The sequence below is a fragment of the Geotrypetes seraphini genome, chromosome 5, assembly GCF_902459505.1.
Source record: "Geotrypetes seraphini chromosome 5, aGeoSer1.1, whole genome shotgun sequence".
Taxonomy (NCBI): domain Eukaryota; kingdom Metazoa; phylum Chordata; class Amphibia; order Gymnophiona; family Dermophiidae; genus Geotrypetes; species Geotrypetes seraphini.
In genome coordinates, this window is record NC_047088.1 from 116,515,501 (window position 1) to 116,534,133 (window position 18,633).

General features: G+C 46.0%; 1 protein-coding gene across 1 annotated transcript in view; it reads right to left on the reverse strand.

The window, feature by feature from the left end:
• C5H21orf58 (chromosome 5 C21orf58 homolog) overlaps positions 1-18,328 on the reverse strand; it is a 328,538-nt gene extending 310,210 nt beyond the window's left edge. Inside the window, exon 1 of the mRNA XM_033947056.1 lies at positions 18,209-18,328. The gene's annotated coding sequence lies outside the window, so the exon portion shown is untranslated. The remainder of the gene's footprint in view (positions 1-18,208) is intronic.
• Between the last annotated feature and the right edge of the window lie 305 nt (positions 18,329-18,633).

Here is an 18,633-nt window from a genome sequence, read left to right on the forward strand (position 1 = left end):
TGAGGTCGACCTCTCTTGTGTATGAGTAGTAGTCCTTTGTTCCTATGTCGGGGCATCCTGTTGTCCGTGCCATCGACCGGTGGTCGACTGTCGGCTTTCCCCTGTCCTTCAGTTTAAAGCCTTCTCTATTGCTTTCTTCATGTTGCCTGCCAAAACTCTTGCTCCTTCCTTGTTGAGGTGTAGTCCATCCCTTCTGTAGTATTTACTTTTTCCCCAGAACGCCGTCCAGTTGCGCACGAAGTCGAAGCCTTCGTCTTCGCACCATCGTCTCATCCAGGCGTTGATCACTTGCAATTCCCCTTGTCTCTTTCCATCTGCTCTTGGTACAGGGAGGATTTCAGAGAAGGCCACCTTCACCTCCCTGATCTTCAGTTGTCTTCCGAGTGAGCGGAGCTGGCCCTTCAGCTCTTCCCTGTCATACTTCCGCCCGCTCACATCATTTGTTCCCACGTGGATAAGCACAGCGGTGTCCACTCCCCGTGCGCCATCTATGATCCTGGAGATCCTGTTGGTCACATCCTTTACTCTTGCTCCAGGCAGACAGGTGACTACTCTGTCCTCTCTTCCTCCTGCGGTGTGGCTGTCCATGTGTCGTATAATGGAGTCGCCTACGATGATCCCCATCTTCTTTATTCGGGAGTTCCTTGGGGGGCGTAGGTCCACGTCCTTGGAGTAGGGCCTGTCTTCTTCCTCCAATGATACTCTTGAAATTGTTTCCTGTTCTTTGGGTGGGGGGACATCTTCCTGTGCTCTCACTATTCCTCCTGGTGTGCGGTTGTCTCCTACCTCGTCTTCATTTTCTTCTGTGTTTGCATGGGTGTCTTCTCTCCTCACTTGGGTTTCCTGAGTACAGTTTTCCAGCCCTGGGATCTCTACGTGATGCTGATGGGCTTCCTCTATGAACATTTCTAGATCCTTGACCTCGTCGTTTGGGCTGTGCTCCACTAGAATCTTCTCCTGTGCTCGGATTCTGTCTTCAAGTTCCATCACTGTTCCCTCCAATAGTCTTACCTGACATTTCAAGCTATCCATCTCCATGCATCGATCGCAAATGTATGCCTGGATCCCCGAAGGGAGGTAGTCATACATATTGCAGTCGATACAGAAGACAGGAAAGCTCATCTTCTGACTTCCTTGGGCTTCCATTTCGTGCTTCACTCGTGGGTTATCTGAGTGATTTGTTGTGACCTACTGCTGCTCTTTTTCCTACTGATCCTACCTCCCCCTTACCTTCTGACTTCCTGACTGCAGTCTTCCTATTTGAGTGAGTCTGTTTGTGTTACAGTGCCTGTGCCTTTGTGTGCTTGTGTCCCTTACCTGCTGCTTCCTTGTGTTTCTTGCCTTGTTGTCTCTCTCGTGTGTGCTGTCTCTGCTCTACCTCACCTTGATTGTATGTGCGGGTTGGTTTCTTTTGTGTCTGTCTCTTCCTTATCTTCTGCGCGCCGAACGGCTGGGCGCCGTTGGCTCCTCCCCTTTTCAAGGGGGAGTCCGGCGCTGCCTGTGACGCGTGGGGGGGGGCGGAGCGAACTCTCGCCGCTACCCCGAGCCTACTGTCCTCCTACTTCCTTCTGCTTTCTTCGGTGCTCGACACCAACGCTGCCTGCCTCCTCTGCTTCCTGCTCCCCTTCTCTCCTCTCTCTCTTCGGCACCGCGTGTGCCGCGCTGGCTCCTCCCCTTTTCAAGGGGGAGTCCGGCGCTGCCTGTGACGCGTGGGGGGGGGGGCGGAGCGAACTCTCGCCGCTACCCCGAGCCTACTGTCCTCCTACTTCCTTCTGCTTTCTTCGGTGCTCGGCACCAACGCTGCCTGCCTCCTCTGCTTCCTGCTCCCCTTCTCTCCTCTCTCTCTTCGGCACCGCGTGGAGTATGCCATAACTGAATTAATGTCTTGAATTTGCTGTTTGCTAATGTTTTCTGCCATTTTTAGGGTTCTGTCTTTGACAGTCTTCGCAGAGAGTGGCATGTTTTTGATTTTCTGCACAATTTCATTTTTGTTTTTAACGTCCATGTATAGATGTTCCGAAATATTAATGAATGCTTCTTTTATATACTCTCCATCGGTGAAGGGCTTCCCGTGCTTGACTATTTCCTGAGCGGCCACAAAACTAGCATATGTTGTGGTATTTGCAGACTTCACCCACTTCTTGAAATTATTTTTGCTCATATTAACCTTCCTGATAAGTTCTGCAACAGCTTTTCGTCTCTCATCTCCATCTATATATTTTTCAGCAAAGGCTGTGTGTTTATTCTGGAAATGTCTTGCAACATTGGACTTTTTGTGGTTTGCTAATTTCTCACCACATATTAAGCATACTGGTAAACCAGTCTCGTCAGTAGAGAATGCAAATGATTCTGTCCACGTATCATTAAACACTCTGTTTTCTTCAGAAATTTTTCTTTTCTTGCCTTTATCCATGGATGGCCTACCAGGGGGTTGAAAACAGCAACGTAAGTAGAAATCACAGGGCCCCCATACCAAAATTTGCTATGCCCACTTCCCCTTCCTTTACCTGCAACCTTTGTGAAAATTGTTCGGCGTTTCTGCCGCAATACCACTGTACTGCTAAAAATCACAGATCACCACCATTACTGGGCCAATAAGCCCCCCATATAATGTGCCAGTAGCCACAGGCCCCCCTATAATATGCCAGTAGCCAATAGGAGCCCCCACAATATGCTAGTAGTCATAGCTCCCCCCTATATTGTGCTAGGAGTCATAGTCCCCCCTATAATGTGCCAGAGTTCAGGCCCCCCATATAATGTGCCAGAGTCCAGGCCCCCCATATAATTAGCCATTGGTGTTAAAGAAAAGAGGAAAAAAAAAGTGTGACTTACCTCCTGAGAGCGAATCACACGCCTTCCTTCAGCCCGGTCTTCCTCTTTATGGCAGGCTCGGCAGCGCAGCGGCAGTCTGGCGGCCTCTCTGATAGGCTGCCGGCCAGCGGCAGCACACACGTCATCCTCCGCGGCGAGCAGCCTGACAGGTAAGGCGGCGCCTCCCATTCTTCAGGAGCGCGCCGCAGCCACTGAAAGACTCCGGCCCACGTGACACACTACCAGAGCCGCGGCAAAGGTGAAAAAGAGCCGCATGCGACTCTGGAGCCGCGGGTTGCCGACCCCCGCTCTAGACCCAGAATCACAATGTGTACTCCCTCTAGACCCAGAATTACAATGTGACACAGATTATGATGTGAGCCAACCCCAGACACGAAAGTGTGTACACTCACCCCTGACTCAGACCCAGAATTGCGGTGTTTACTTACCTTAGTCTCAAAAAAGTATTGGCAGCTTAACTTTCCAGATAGGTTGTTTTTGCCCGTACCCTCCCCCAACTTACCTAGTTTAAAGCCCTGTATAGTAGGCGGGCTAGATGGTGTCCAAGGACGTTCTTCCCTCTTTTTGTCAGGTGTAACCCGTCTGGTCCCTGTAAGACCAACTTCTTGGATGCTGTAGGCAATTGCTTCCTGGAACAACTCGTCAAGGGAAATACGAGAGGAAATGCAATTCTGGACTTAATTCTATATGGACTACGAGGACCGGCGCAAGGCATAGAAGTAGAAGAGATGCTGGTAAGCAGTGATCACAATTCAGTGTTCCCGCTAAGCTGCGCTGGCGTGCGCTGGCGCACAAAATATTAGGTCGCAGCGCACAAGTTTCTCGTCACAGTGCAGGACCGGCAAGATTGACTCATTTGAACTTCCTGCCGGTCCGCGCAGGACCGGCAAGATCAGCATCGGAAGCGTGCGCTGGGCCGGAGAGATCTTGGGGAGCCTCCGACAGTGGCTTTCTCCCCTCTCTGCAGCTCTCCTTTACTTCCCAGCGCAGCGATTCACGAAGGCAGCCTCGGGGCTTTTGCTGAGTCGCGGCTGCCTCTGATGATGCAACTTCCTCTTTCCTCAGAGGCGGCGCGACACAACAAAGGACCCGAGGCTGCCTTCGTGAATCGCTGCGCTGGGAAGTAAGAAGAGCTGCTGGGAGGGGAGAAAACCACTATCAGTCTGGGAAGCTGCTGGGCAGGGGAAAAAAGGGACAGCTGCTACTGGAAAGGGAGAAGGAGAGATGCTTCTGGGAGGGGAGGAGGGAAAGGAATCTGGGAAGCTGCTGGGCCAGGAAAAAAAAGGGACAGCTGCTACTGGAGAGGGAGAAGGAGAAGGAGAGATGCATCTGGGAGGGGAGGAGGGAAAGGAATCTGGGAAGCTGCTGGGCTAGGAAAAAAAGGGACAGCTGCTACTGGAGAGGGAGAAGGAGACGGAGAGATGCTTCTGGGAGGGGAGGAGGGAAAGGAATCTGGGAAGCTGCTGGGCAAGATAAAAAAAGGGACAGCTGCTACTGGAGAGGGAGAAGGAGAAGGAGAGATGCATCTGGGAGGGGAGGAGGGAAAGGAATCTGGGAAGCTGCTGGGCTAGGAAAAAAAGGGACAGCTGCTACTGGAGAGGGAGAAGGAGACGGAGAGATGCTTCTGGGAGGGGAGGAGGGAAAGGAATCTGGGAAGCTGCTGGGCAAGATAAAAAAAGGGACAGCTGCTACTGGAGAGGGAGAAGAAGGAGAGATGCTTCTGGGAGGGGAGGAGGGAAAAGAATCTGGGAAGCTGCTGGGCTAGGAAAAAAAGGGACAGCTGCTACTGGAGAGGGAGAAGGAGACGGAGAGATGCTTCTGGGAGGGGAGGAGGGAAAGGAATCTGGGAAGCTGCTGGGCAAGATAAAAAAAGGGACAGCTGCTACTGGAGAGGGAGAAGAAGGAGAGATGCTTCTGGGAGGGGAGGAGGGAAAGGAATCTGGGAAGCTGCTGGGCAAGGAAAAAAAAGGGACAGCTGCTACTGGAGAGGGAGACGGAGAGATGCTGCTGGGAGGGGAGGAAGGGAAGAGAGTTACTGCTGGACAGGAGGCTGGGAGAAAGAAAGAAAGGGGGCAGGCAGGGAAACAGAAGGAAAGAAGAGAAACAGAAAAAAAGAAAGAAAGGTCAGGGAGAGAGGAAGAAAAAGTTGGGGGAGGGAATGAGGTGTGGAGGAGAGAAAGCATACAGGCTGATAGAAGGGAAGAAAGATTGGATGCACAGTCAGAAGAAGAAAGTGCAACCAGAAATCACCAGACAAGGTAGGAAAAATGATTTTATTTTAAATTTAGCAAAGTGGAGGCAGTATTACCACAGTTTTCAAAGGAATTTGCCCAAATAACTTAATAGTTAACTGGGTAAATTCCCAGAGATGAAAACTTCCCTTCACTTACTATGCACAGTTCTGAATTTATATCTGCTGTCTATATTTTACAATATGGTCCCCTTTTACTAAACCGCAATAGTGGTTTTTAGCGCAGGGAGCCTATGAGCGTCAAGAGCAGTGCTGGGCATTCAGCGCAGCTCCCTGCGCTAAAAACTGCTATTGTGGTTTAATAAAAAGGATGGAGGGTATATTTGTCTATTTTTGTATGCTATAAAAACCAAATACAGAGAGAGACTGAGAGCTGTTGACGAAGAGCTACGTGTGTGTCTTTCTTCCATTCCAGCCAGAATATCAGCTTTGTGTTCAGCCAAACAGGCCCAGGTTTCGCACTGAATAAAGTATTTTATAATTTTTATAATTTTTATTTCATAATAAAGTAATTATAAAATACTTTCTTTGTGTTTATTTGATTCCTATTCAAGAGAATTACTTTATATATAGTCAATATAGGCAGAGAGTTAAATTTTTTAACATTTTCTAATGGTGGTGTGCCTCGTGATTTTTTTCATGAAACAAGTGTGCCTTTGCCCAAAAAAGGTTGAAAAACACTGGTCTAGAAATTGAAAGCATCAAACGTATTGTCTTCTGGACTGTTTTTAATTTACAGTTTACACATATGGATGTAACAGACATAACTACATTTGTTGTAAAACATTTATTAAGATATCATTTCATCCCTACAATTTCTGTGTTCTTAAAAATATTATTTAACGTTATTTAATTTAGCGTGTAGGCCTAAAATTCCTTTGAATACCTCGTCCTCATGTATCAGCAACTTTGACAACATATTTATTTGGCTCATAACTTGCTGGCGCCCGATATTTTTAGCTCACAGTGAAAAAAGTTTGCTCACAACACCCGCCCGCTTAGAGGGAACACTGAATATGATCCGCTTCAACCTGGACACAGGGGCAAAACATTGATCCAGAACGAAGGCCACGGCACTGAACTTCCAAAAAGGAAATTATAAAGCGATGAGACTCATGGTGAGGAAGAAGATTAAGAAGAGGATAAGCACTGTAAAAACGCTGGAGCAAGCTTGGTCCCTTTTTAAGAACAGTCACTAAAGCGCAAAATCTATATATACCGCATATCAACAAGGGATGCAAGAGGAAAAAGAACAAGGAACTGGCGTGGCTCACTGTAGCAGTGAAAGAAGCAATCAGAGACAAGAAGACTTCGCTTAAGGAATGGAAAAGATCAAAAATGGACAAAAACTGGAAAAAGCACAAACATCAAAGCAGGTGCCATAAGGCGGTAAGAGGGGCCAAAAGAGACTAGGAGGAAAAAATAGCCAAGGAGGCAAAAAACCTCAAGCCGTTTTTTCGATATATTAAGGGGAAACAACCCTTGAAGGAAGCGGTGGGGTCGTTGGATGACCATGGAATAAAGGGAGCGCTAAAGGAGGACAAAACTATCGTCGACAAACTAAACAATTTTTTTGTGTCTGTATTTACTGAAGAGGATATACGCAACATACCGGAAGCCGACAGGCTATACCCAGGAAACGAAGACAGGAAACTAACAGGGTTGACAGTCAGTCTAGTAGAGGTATGGAGGCAGATTGATAGGCTTAAAATCGATAAATCCCCAGGACCGGATGGCATTCATACGAGTGTAATCAAGGAACTGAAAGGGGCTATAGCTGAACTGCTCCAACTAATAGCTAATCTGTCGATTAAATTGGGAAGGATTCCAGAAGACTGGAAAGTGGTGAATGTTACGCCGATCTTCAAGAAAGGTTCAAGAGGAGAACCGGGAAACTACAGACTGGTAAGTCTGACCTTAGTACCGGGAAAGATAGTAGAGGCGCTGAAAAAGGACATCATTGATCACCTAGATGGACACAATCTGATGAGGACAAGCCAGCATGGCTTCAGCAAAGGTAGATCTTGCTTGACGAACTTGCTGCATTTCTTCGAGGGAGTAAACCGGCAGATAGACAAGGGTGACCCGGTCGTTATTGTATATCTGGATTTTCAGAAGGTGCTCAGCAAGGTTTCGCATGAACGATTACTTTGAAAAATTGCGAGCCATGGAATCGAGGGTGAAATACTCACATGGATTAAAAACTGGTTGGTGGATAGGAAACAGAGAGTGGAGATAAATGGACAATACTCGGACTGGAAAAGCGTCACAAGTGGAGTGCCTCAGGGTTGGGTGCTTGGACCCGTGCTCTTCAACATATTTATAAACGACCTGGAAATTGGTACAAGCGAGGTGATTCAATTTACAGACGATACAGTTATTCAGAGTAGTGAGGACGCAGAAGGATTGCGAAGATCTGTAATTTGACATAAACACGCTCGAGAAATGGGCCGCGACATAGCAAATGAGATTTAACATGGATAAGTGTAAGGTGATGCATGTCAGTAAGAAAAACCTTATACACAAATATATGATGTCCGGTGCTGTACTTGAGAGACCCCCAGGAAAGAGACTTGGGAGTAGTGGTTGACAAGTCAATGAAGCCATCTGTGTATTGTGCGAAAAGCCGTCTGTGGTGGTGAAAAGGATGAACAGAATGCTAGGAATCAAGTTTCAAGTTTCAAGTTTAATAAAAATTTGATTAATCGCTTTATCTGGATTCAAAGCGATAAACATTTTGATAAAATTACATTATTAAAATTGTTACTACAATAAATAAAACAAACTCAGCTTAAGACAAACGCGACAAAATTGGAAACATAAGGAATTAGGGGGAGAATTTACATTGTATTAAAAGTCAGGAAAGACATATAGGGAAAGTACATAAGGGAGGGTAGGGTGATGGAAAAAAGAGAGAGAGAAAAAAAAAAAAGTGATTTATGGTTTTTTGAAAATCAAGTTATAATTAATTTATAAATGCATCATTGAAAAGAAAAGTTTTCAATTTACTTTTGAATTTTTCTATATTAGTTTCTTCTCTTAAGTAACTAGGGAAAGAATTCCAAGTTTGGGGAGCAATAACGGAGAACATAAACTGACGGCGTGTATTTATTATTTTTAAAGATGGGATAGATAATAAATGTTGTTCTGCAGATCTTAAAGTTCTTTTGGTAGTGTAAGGTATTAATAATTTATGAATGAAAGCTGGTGTTTTAAAAAAAAGAGATTTGAAAGTGAGCAGACCAAGTTTATATGATATTCTATGGGCAACTGGTAGCCAATGAGCTTCTTTGAGAAGGGGTGTTACATGGTCGAATATTTTGGCTTTACAAATAAGTTTTATAGATGTGTTTTGTATCATTTGTAATCGTTTAATTTCTTTTTGGGATGTTCCTATAAGCAACGCATTACAATAGTCAATTTTTGAAATGACAAGAGAATGAATAAGAATGTTAAGAGATTTAATACTAAGAAATTGTGACACAGAGCGGATTTGACGGAGTCTGAAAAATGAAGACTTGATAATACTACTTATGTGTTCATGAAAAGTAAGTTTTTGATCAAATACAACTCCTAGTATTTTTATGTTGTATACCTCTTGTAATGATTGACCCTTAATGGAAATAGGGAGCTGTAAATTGAAATTATCCTTCCAAGGGAAGAGAAGTACGTTGGATTTCTTAATATTTAATGCAAGTCTATTTTCATTTAACCAATTATGAATTTGCTCTAATTTTGTATTAATTGATACTGTGTCGGAAGGATTATTGGTATCAATGGGATGTAAGAGTTGAATGTCATCGGCATATGCAAATACATTGAAGCCTATAGATTGGCATAAGGTCAACAAAGGAGCAAGAAATATATTGAACAGAAGTGGAGATAATATGGAGCCCTGAGGAACACCGTAAGTTGTATTAAAGGTATCTGAGGTTGTGTTATTAAAAGAAACAGAAGAGGAACGATCAGAAAAGTAGGATTGGAACCAAGATAGGACTTGGTCTGAGATACCGATTGATTGAAGTCTGTTTAATAGTAAATTATGATCGATTGTGTCAAAAGCTGCCGTAAGATCTAATGAGATTAGGAGAACTGATTGATGATGGTCTAAGTAATAATGGATAGCGGTAGTCATACCTATTAACGAGTGTTCTGTGGAATGATGTTGCCTGAAACCCGTTTGGTTAGGGTGAAGAATATTAGTTTTTTCAATGAAGTCTGAAATCTGATTGAACACGACTTTCTCAGTTATTTTAGATAAAAAAGGGAGATTAGCGATAGGTCTGTAATTTGATGGATCTTCAGCATTGATTTTGGAATTTTTAATAATTGGGTGAATAAGTGAATGTTTCCAGACGACGGGAACGATACTTTGTTTTAAACTTTCACTTATTAGAGTATGAATTGCTGGGCCAAAAATAGTAAAGTAGCGTTTTAGTAAGAAAGGGGGAATTGAATCTAATTGGGAACCTTTGATGTTCATAGATTTTATGACAGATTCTATTTCCAATTGATTTGGAATTTTGAAGTTGGAACATTTTGAAGAGAGTGAGCTAGTCTCAATAAAAGTTTGGTCATGATTAGTTGGTGAGTTAACAGTGAATGTGGTTCTAATCTTGTCGATTTTCTCAGTGAAATATGATGCAAGATCTTGAGATGTGAGATTAACTGAACTATCTTGGTTTTTTCGTTTGTTGGAATGCGAGATTGAACTTAATATGCGATAAAGAGCGGATGAGTTTGGGGCATTCTGAATTAAACCTGAATAATATTTTGTTTTGGAAGAATTGATTTTAGATTTGTAGAATTTGGAATGTTCTTTGTATAATTTAGTGTTGAAGAGGGATTTATCATTTCTCCATTTGCGCTCCAAAGATCTTAACTGTTTTTTGATAAGAGTAAGTTCTGATGTGTACCAGGGATTAATAGATTTCCTAGTAGAAATAGTTTTGGTTTGTTGAGGGGCTATTATATCCAGAAGTCGACTGGTATTCACTATCCAGTGAAGGAGAGAGTCGTCCAAAGACTATTAAACAAGATGAAGTCGATGGGTCTTGGTGAGAAGCTAACTGCATGGGTCAATGATTGGCTGAGTGGAAGACTTCAGAGAGTGGTGGTCAACGGCACCCTCTCTGAGACATCGGAGGTAACTAGCGGAGTGCCGCAGGGCTCGGTCCTGGGACCATCTCTTTTCAACATATTCATAAGAGACTTGACCCAAGGGCTTCGGGGTAAAGTAACACTGTTCGCCGACGACGCCAAACTGTGTAATATAGTAAGTGAAAACAATCTTAAGGATAGTATGACGCAGGATCTGATCACGTTGGAAAACTGGTCCTCGACATGGCAGCTGGGCTTCAACGCTAAGAAATGTAAGGTCATGCATCTCGGCAGCGGAAATCCATGCAAAACTTACACCTTGAATGGAGAAACACTAGCTAAGACTTCAGAAGAACGGGACTTGGGTGTGATCGTCAGTTCAGACATGAAGGCTGCCAAACAAGTGGAGCAGGCCTCATCCAAGGCAAGGCAAATGTTGGGATGTATCAATAGAGGCTTTATCAGCCGTCAACCTGAAGTCATAATGCCGCTCTACAGAACCATGGTGAGACCTCACCTGGAATACTGTGTGCAATTTTGGAGACCACACTACCAAAAAGACGTGCTTCGAGCTGAGTCGGTCCAGCGAATGGCCACTAGAATGGTCTCCGGACTCAGGAGTCTCCCATACGAGGAAAGACTGAACAAACTGCAGCTCTACACTCTTGAGGAGCGTAGAGAAAGGGGAGACATGATTGAGACGTTTAAATACATCACAGGTCGTGTCGAGGCGGAAAGCGATATTTTCTGCCCCAAGGGATCCTCGATCACAAGGGGACACCCGTTCAAACTCAGAGGAGGGAAATTTAATGGTGACACCAGGAAGTATTTCTTTACAGAAAGGGTAGTAGATCACTGGAACAAACTTCCGGTGCAAGTGGTCGAAGCCACCAGTGTACTCGACTTTAAAAATAAATGGGACATCCACGTAGGATCCCTACGGGGGTCGAGCTAAGGAACTGGGTCATTAGTACTCGGACTCGATGGGGTGGGACAGAAGAGTGGGCAGACTTGGTGGGCTGTAGCCCTTTTCTGCCGTCATCTTTCTATGTTTCTATGTTTCTTCTATGAAGGAAAGTCTAAGAAATCTGGCGGGAGTACTGCTGAAATAATGCTGGAGGAGAGATTGTTATAATCTCGAAAATTAATTATTTATTATTAATTAATGATTAAGAAGGGGATCACAAACAGTTCGGAGAAGGTTATCATGCTGCTGCACCGGGCCATGGTATGCCCCCACCTGGAATACTGCATCCAGCAGTGGTCGCCGCACATAAAGGACATGGTACTACTTGAGAAGGTTCAGAGAAGAGCGACTAAAATGGTTAAGGGGCTGGAGGAGTTGCCGTACAGTGAGAGATTAGAGAAACTGGGCCTCTTCTCCATTGAAAAAGGAGACCGAGAGGGGACATAATCGAAACATTCAAGATAATGAAGGGAATAGACAGGTTGTTCACCCTCTCCAAGGTAGAGAGAATGAGAGGGCACTTTCTAAAGTTAAAAGAGGATAGATTCCGTACAAACGTAAGGAAGTTCTTCTTCACCCAGAGAGTGGTAGAAAACTGGAATGCTCTTCCGGAAGCTGTTATATGAGAAAACACCCTACAGGAATTCAAAACAAAGTTAGACAAGTTCCTGCTGAACCAGAACGTATTAAATCAGTACACAAACGGCGGAGAAACAACAAACCCCAATGGTACTGCGCAGAAATCTCGCACCTCGTCAAGGAGAAGAAAAAAGTATTTATTTCCTACAAACGAATGGAGACTGGGGAAGCTAAACTAGAACATAGGGCGAGGTCTGCAGTGGTCAAAACGGCAGTCAGGGAGGCCAAACTTCGAGTGGAAGAGACTCTGGCAAAGAACATGAAGAAAGGGGACAAATCCTTCTTCAGGTATATTAGTGATAGGAAAAAGAACACAGACGGGATAGTACGCCTTAGAAAACCAGATGGGAACTGCGCAGAATCAGATTCCGATAAAGCAGAACTACTGAATGAATACTTCTGTTCGGTCTTCACCTGCGAGGCACCGGGGCACGGTCCGCAGTTGCAGGCAAGGCCCAGCGTGGAAGACCCATTTCAGAATTTCGAGTTCACACCTGGCGACATCTACTACGAACTGGCAAGACTCAGGGTGAACAAAGCCATGGGACCGGACAATCTACACCCCAGGGTGCTCAGTAAGCTGCGTGATGTCCTGGCAGAACCGCTATCAGGACTCTTCAATCTCTCCCTAAGTTCGGGGAGAGTCCCCATAGACTGGAAAACAGCTAACGTCGTTCCACTGCACAAAAAGGGTTGCAGGGCAGAGGCTGCAAACTACAGACCGGTGAGTCTCACATCAATAGTATGCAAACTCATGGAAACACTAATCAAACGTAAATTAGACGCAATCTTGGATGAGGAGAATTTACGGGATCCCAGTCAACACGGATTCACCAAGGGTAGGTCCTGCCAATCCAATCTCATCAGCTTCTTTGACTGGGTAACAAAACAGTTAGACTTGGGAGAATCCGTGGACGTTGTATACCTAGACTTCAGCAAAGCTTTCGATAGGGTCCCATATCGCAGGCTGTTGAGCATGATGAAATCAATGGGGCTGGGAGAAACACTAACTACATGGGTCAATGACTGGCTGAGTGGCAGACTTCAGAGGGTGGTAGTTAACGGTACCCTCTCTAAAACATCGGAGGTGACCAGTGGAGTACAGCAGGGCTCAGTCTTGGGCCCGCTCCTTTTCAACATATTCATAGGTGACCTAACTCAGGGGCTTCAAGGTAAGGTAACGTTATTCGCTGACGACGCCAAACTATGCAATATAGTGAGAGATGGCAATTCACCCGATAGTATGACACAGGATCTACATTTGTTGGAGCTTTGGTCCTCGACCTGGCAGCTGGGCTTCAACCCTAAGAAATGCAAAATCATGCACCTCGGCAGCAGAAATCCATGCAGAACTTACACCTTGAATGGTGAGACCTTAGCTAGAACTTCAACAGAACGAGACTTGGGAGTGATCATCAGCGCAGACATGAAAACTGCTGTTCATGTGGAGAAGGCTTCATCTAAGGCAAGACAGTTGTTAGCTTGCATCCGCAGGCGTTTCATCAGCTGGAAGCCTGAAGTCATAATGCCATTATACAGAACCATGGTGAGGCCTCATTTTGAATACTGTGTGCAATTCTGGAGGCCACACTACCGAAAAGATGTGCTGAGAGTAGAGTCGGTGCAACAGATGGCCACCAGGATGGTCTTGGGGCTCAAGGATCTATCGTACGAGGAAAGGCTGAAAAATTTGCGGCTGTACTCACTCAAGGAACGTAGGGAGAGAGGAGACATGATCGAGACGTTTAAGTATATTACCGGCCGTATAGAGATGGAAGAAGAGATTCTCTTTCTCAAAGGGCCCTCAGCCACAAGAAGGGCATCTGCTCAAACTCAGGGGCGGGAAATTTCATGGCGACACCAGGAAATATTTCTTCACCAAGAGAGTGGTTGATCCTTGGAACGAGCTCCCGGTGCAGGTGATCGAGGCAAACAGCGTGCAAGAATTTAAGAGCAAATGGGATGCCCATGTGGGTTCCCTTAGAGGGTTAAGCCAAGGGAACCTGTCACCAGGATCCCCAGGATAATAGACTTGGGGGTGGGTCAGTAGAGTGGGCAGACCTGATGGGCTATGGCCCTTATCTGCTGTCATCTTCTATGTTTCTATGTATGCAGGTAAGGTTAGACTCAGGGCACTGGTCTTTGACCTAAGGGCCGCCGCGTGAGCGGACTGCTAGGCACGATGGACCACAGGTCTGACCCAGCAGCGGCAATTCTTATGTTCTTATTCAGCTCAAGTTTCCTTGTATAGATAGGAAGCTCTTTAGAGTAGGGAGCATCTGTTGTATGTTTGCTGTACACACTGCGTGTGGTTCTGCTAGTGGGTCTGCTAGTGATATAGAAAAAATTAATGGTACTGGTAGATGGTAGACCTGAGGGGAGAGGGTGAGGCAAGCAGCATGAGGCGGCAAACAGGATGGGGGGAAGCTAGTTCAGAAGATGGGACAGAGGGTAAACAAGGTGGGCAGGCCAGACAGAAGGGCACAAGAGAATGAGCGAAAAACTGTAGAGCAAGTGTGTCCAATCTTTTGGCTTTTCTGGGCCGCATTGGCTGAAAAAATTTTTATGGGGCCGCACAATCGCTGCAGCCATACAGAGGAGGGAGCTGGCAAGACAGTAAACACCCAGGGGCAGCAGAGGAAAACACTGCATAGCCCTTGACCAGGGCCGCACAAAATACTTCACGGGGCCGCAGGTTGGACACCCCTGCTTTAGAGCAAGGCATGAGGGAATTGGAACTGGAGAAAGCAGGGTGAACGGTGACCAGTAGGAGATAAGAGAAGACACAGGGCCTGGTGGTGACAGCCATAGGGAAGAGAGAAAGAGATACCATATTTTTTGCTCCATAAGATGCACCTGACCATAAGATGCACCCTAGATTTAGAGGAAAACAAGAAAAAAAACCATTCTGAACCAAATTCTCCATACCAGACTCTGCACCCTGTCCCCCCTCCCTGCCAGGCTCTTTACCCTGTCCCCCTTCTTGTAGTCTAGTGGTAGGCAAGGACAGGGCACAGGGCAGGCAGGCCTAGTGGCAGGGCCCCCCACCCCGAGGCAAGCAAGCAGGCAGGCAGGGCCCCCCAAAGTGCATAATCTTTCTTCTCTTCTTCACTATTCATGTGTACCATTTCTTCCCCTTCCATTAAGTATCACATCTCTGTACCTTTATTCCTCCCCTTTCCAGCATTATTCCATGTCCCTGTCCCTATGCTCCCTCCTCCTTCAGCATTTCTTTGCTCTGTCTCTTTCCCTCCCCTGGTTGCCCTGGTTCTTATGCTGGTATTGTCATTTTCTTCCTCCTGTACTCCTCATCCCCACCCCCCACCCCGAGGCAGGCAGGCAGGCCCCTCCATATCCCCTCCGACCTCTCCCCTGGCACAGCTTGACGGGCACGTTCCTCCATGTCCCACCTGAACACGAAGGGAGTCAGAGAGTGGCGATGGAGGCAGCTGAGGCCCGGATATGCCACCCAGTGCTGACATGGGGGATAGGAGGGAGGAAAATGGGAAGCCGGAACCAGCCGCCACCGCTGCTGCTGCTATTTCTGTAGCACTCTCTCTCTCTCTAAAGAAACTGTGGAACCATGGGGTGGAAGGGGAAATACACAGATGGATCAGAAACTGGCTGGCAAACAGGAAACAGAGGGTAGGAATAAAGGGACACTATTCTGACTGGAAAGGGGTCACAAGTGGCGTCCCACAGGGGTCAGTGCTAGGACCACTGCTATTCAACATATTTATTAATGACTTGGAAACAGGGACAAAGTGTGAAGTTGTAAAATTTGCGGATGACACAAAACTCTCCAGTACGGTTAGATCTGTTGAGGAGTGTAAAGAACTCCAAAGGGACCTGAACAAACTGACGGAGTGGACAAATAAATGGCAGATGAACTTCAATGTGGAGAAATGTAAAGTTATGCACATAGGGAAAGGGAATCCGATGTATAATTACACAATGGGGGGGATGACATTGGGAAAAGGCAACCTAGAAAAGGACTTGGGGATTTTGGTGGATAAAACAATGAAACCGGCAGCGCAATGCGCAGCGGCCTCAAAAAAGGCGAACAGAATGTTGGGCATTATCAAAAAAGGTATCACTACCAGAACCAAGGAAGTTATCCTCCCGCTGTACAGGGCAATGGTGCGACCGCATCTGGAATACTGCGTCCAGTACTGGTCGCCGTACCTAAAGAAAGACATGGTAATACTCGAGAGGGTCCAGAGAAGAGCAACAAAAATGATAAAGGGCATGGAAAACCTCTCATATGCTGAGAGGCTGGGGCTCTTTTCCCTGGAAAAGCGGAGACTTAGAGGGGATATGATAGAAACTTATAAGATCATGAAGGGTATGGTGAAGGTAGAGAGAGACAGATTCTTCAGACTGGCGGGGGCAACAAAAACTAGAGGGCACTCAAAAAAATTGAGGGGAGATAGATTTAGAACAAATGCTAGGAAGTTCTTCTTCACCCAGAGGGTGGTGGACACTTGGAATGCGCTTCCAGAGGAGGTGGTTGAGCAGAGTACGATTTTGGGTTTCAAAAAGGGATTGGACGAGTTCTTGAAGGGAAAGGGGATCCAGGGGTATAATATCACTACAGGTCATTGACCTGGAGGGCCGCCATGGGAGCGGACTGCTGGGTGTGATGGACCTATGGTCTGACTTGGCAGAGGCAATGCTTATGTTCTTATGTTCTTCAGGGCTGTGCCGCCATGCTGGGACTCCCAGCGGTTTCTTGATCCTATGTCTGCTGCTTGCGCCCAGCCCGCAGGGAGTGTGTGAGAAGCAGAACTTGCTGTCTCCAGCTGCCTCTCCAGTGGCAGAGTGTTGTGCGAGTATGGAAGAGGCGCGGGACTAGTCAGGCAGCCTTGTGCACCACTCTGCCACTACAGAAGGGAAGAGGCAGCTGCGTCAGCCAACCAGGCAGGCAGCCTTGCTGCTCTGCTGCTAGAGAGGCAGCCACGTCCAGCGAGGGAGGGCACCAACATTTAAAAAAAAGGTAACCGGGGGTGGGGGTTTGGGTATTCGCTCCATAAGACGCACTCTTATTTCCATCAAATTTTTTGTGGGGAAAAATGTGTCTTATGGAGCGAAAAATATGGTAGTAAGTTTGCAGAGTGATAGAGGCAGATATGTAAGACCTGTGGCTCTAGGTCAGTGGTCTTAAACTCAAACCCTTTGGAGGGCCACATTTTGGATTTGTAGGTACTTGGAGGGCTGCAGAAAAAAATAGTTAATGTCTTATTAAAGAAATGACAATTTTGCATGAGGTAAAACTCTTTATAGTTCATAAATTTTCCTTTAACAGTTAAAATAAAGATTTATAAACTATAAAGAGTTTTACCTCATGCAAAATTGTCATTTCTTTAATAAGACATTAACTGTTTTTTTCTGCAGCCCTCCAAGTACCCTATTTTTTCTGCAGCCCTCACAGTTAAAGTTTAACATCTTTCCTTTCTCAAAACTGACACATTTCAATTACTATATTGAAAATAAAATCATTTTCCCTACCTTTGTTGTCTGGTGATTTTATTTTTCTGTGCTTTTAACTATGTTTCCAGGGCCTTCTTGTCCTTTGACTATTTTTCTCTCTGTCTTTACTTTCTACCTTGCATCCATCTTTATATATACACAACTTACTCCTAAGTAATTTAAATATACTATACTGGTCTTTAAGCCCGTTACATTAACGGGTGCTAGAATAGATGTATGTCTGTCTTTCTTTCTTTCTGTCTCTCTACCTCCTGCTGTATTTCTCTCTCCCTGACCCCCTTTCTCTGTCTGTCTTTCTGTCCCTCTTCCTGCCCCTGTGTCTTTCTTCCTTTCTTTCTGTCTCCTTCCCTCCCGCTGTCTGTCTGTCTTTATTTCTATCTGTCTCTCTCCCTGCTCCATATGTAACATTCCTTCATTTCCCTGTGCAGCAGCATTTCCCTCCCCTGACCTCACTTCCCTGTGCAGCAACAGCAGCAGTATTTCCCTCTCCGTCCACTTCTCTGAGCAGCAGCAGCAACGGTATTTACCTTCCCCTACAGGTCCCTGTGCAGCAGCATTTCCCACAACTCCCCCCCCCTTTGCTTCCCGTGGTCTGGCCTACCATCACACTCACTGTGGTCAAGGAGATCGAGAGGGCACAGCAGGAAAAACACCAGTACCGGTAGAAGTTTATTTTTAAGTTTAAAGTTGCCGCCGTTGGCTCCTCTCACGATCGCTGCCTGCGTCGGAAGCCTACTTCGACGCAGGTGCGGCTTGTGAGAGGAGCCGCCGCAGCACCTTTAATCTTAAAAATAAACTTCTATCGGTAGTGCCATTATTCCTGGATTTAGGTTGGCATGAGGAGGAGAGCAGGGAGGCCAGCGGTTTCCAATTTGTCGGGTCCACCAGGTATAAGATTGCAAATAAGGCCCGTCTCCCATTTTACTTACCCCCGAGCGCCAATTCTGTGCACGTGTCTGCCGCCAGCACTCCCAATTACTTCCTTGCGGTCCAATGCGGTCAGCCAAGCGATGTTTCTCTGGTGGTGGGTGAGTGAGGGCAGGAGGGGGGAGTCGCGGCGTGTTTGCTGCCTCTGTCAATCGGCCACTGCCACAGCTAAGCGCGCATGTGCACTCCTACCTGCGGGGACCTACAGCGCACGGAAAACAGAACACGCTGGTAAGAGTGCGCATGCGCGCTTAGGGTTTTATTATATTAGAATATGTCTCAGTAGAGTGAACAGAAATGTCCTTGTCCGCTCAGAGAAATAAAACTCTTATGGGGGTGTTAACCTGCCTCGAGGAGTTCACTGTCCAGTCATTGCGTTCATTGATATTCATGTATTCAATCTCTGAGACATAATGATGTTATTTTG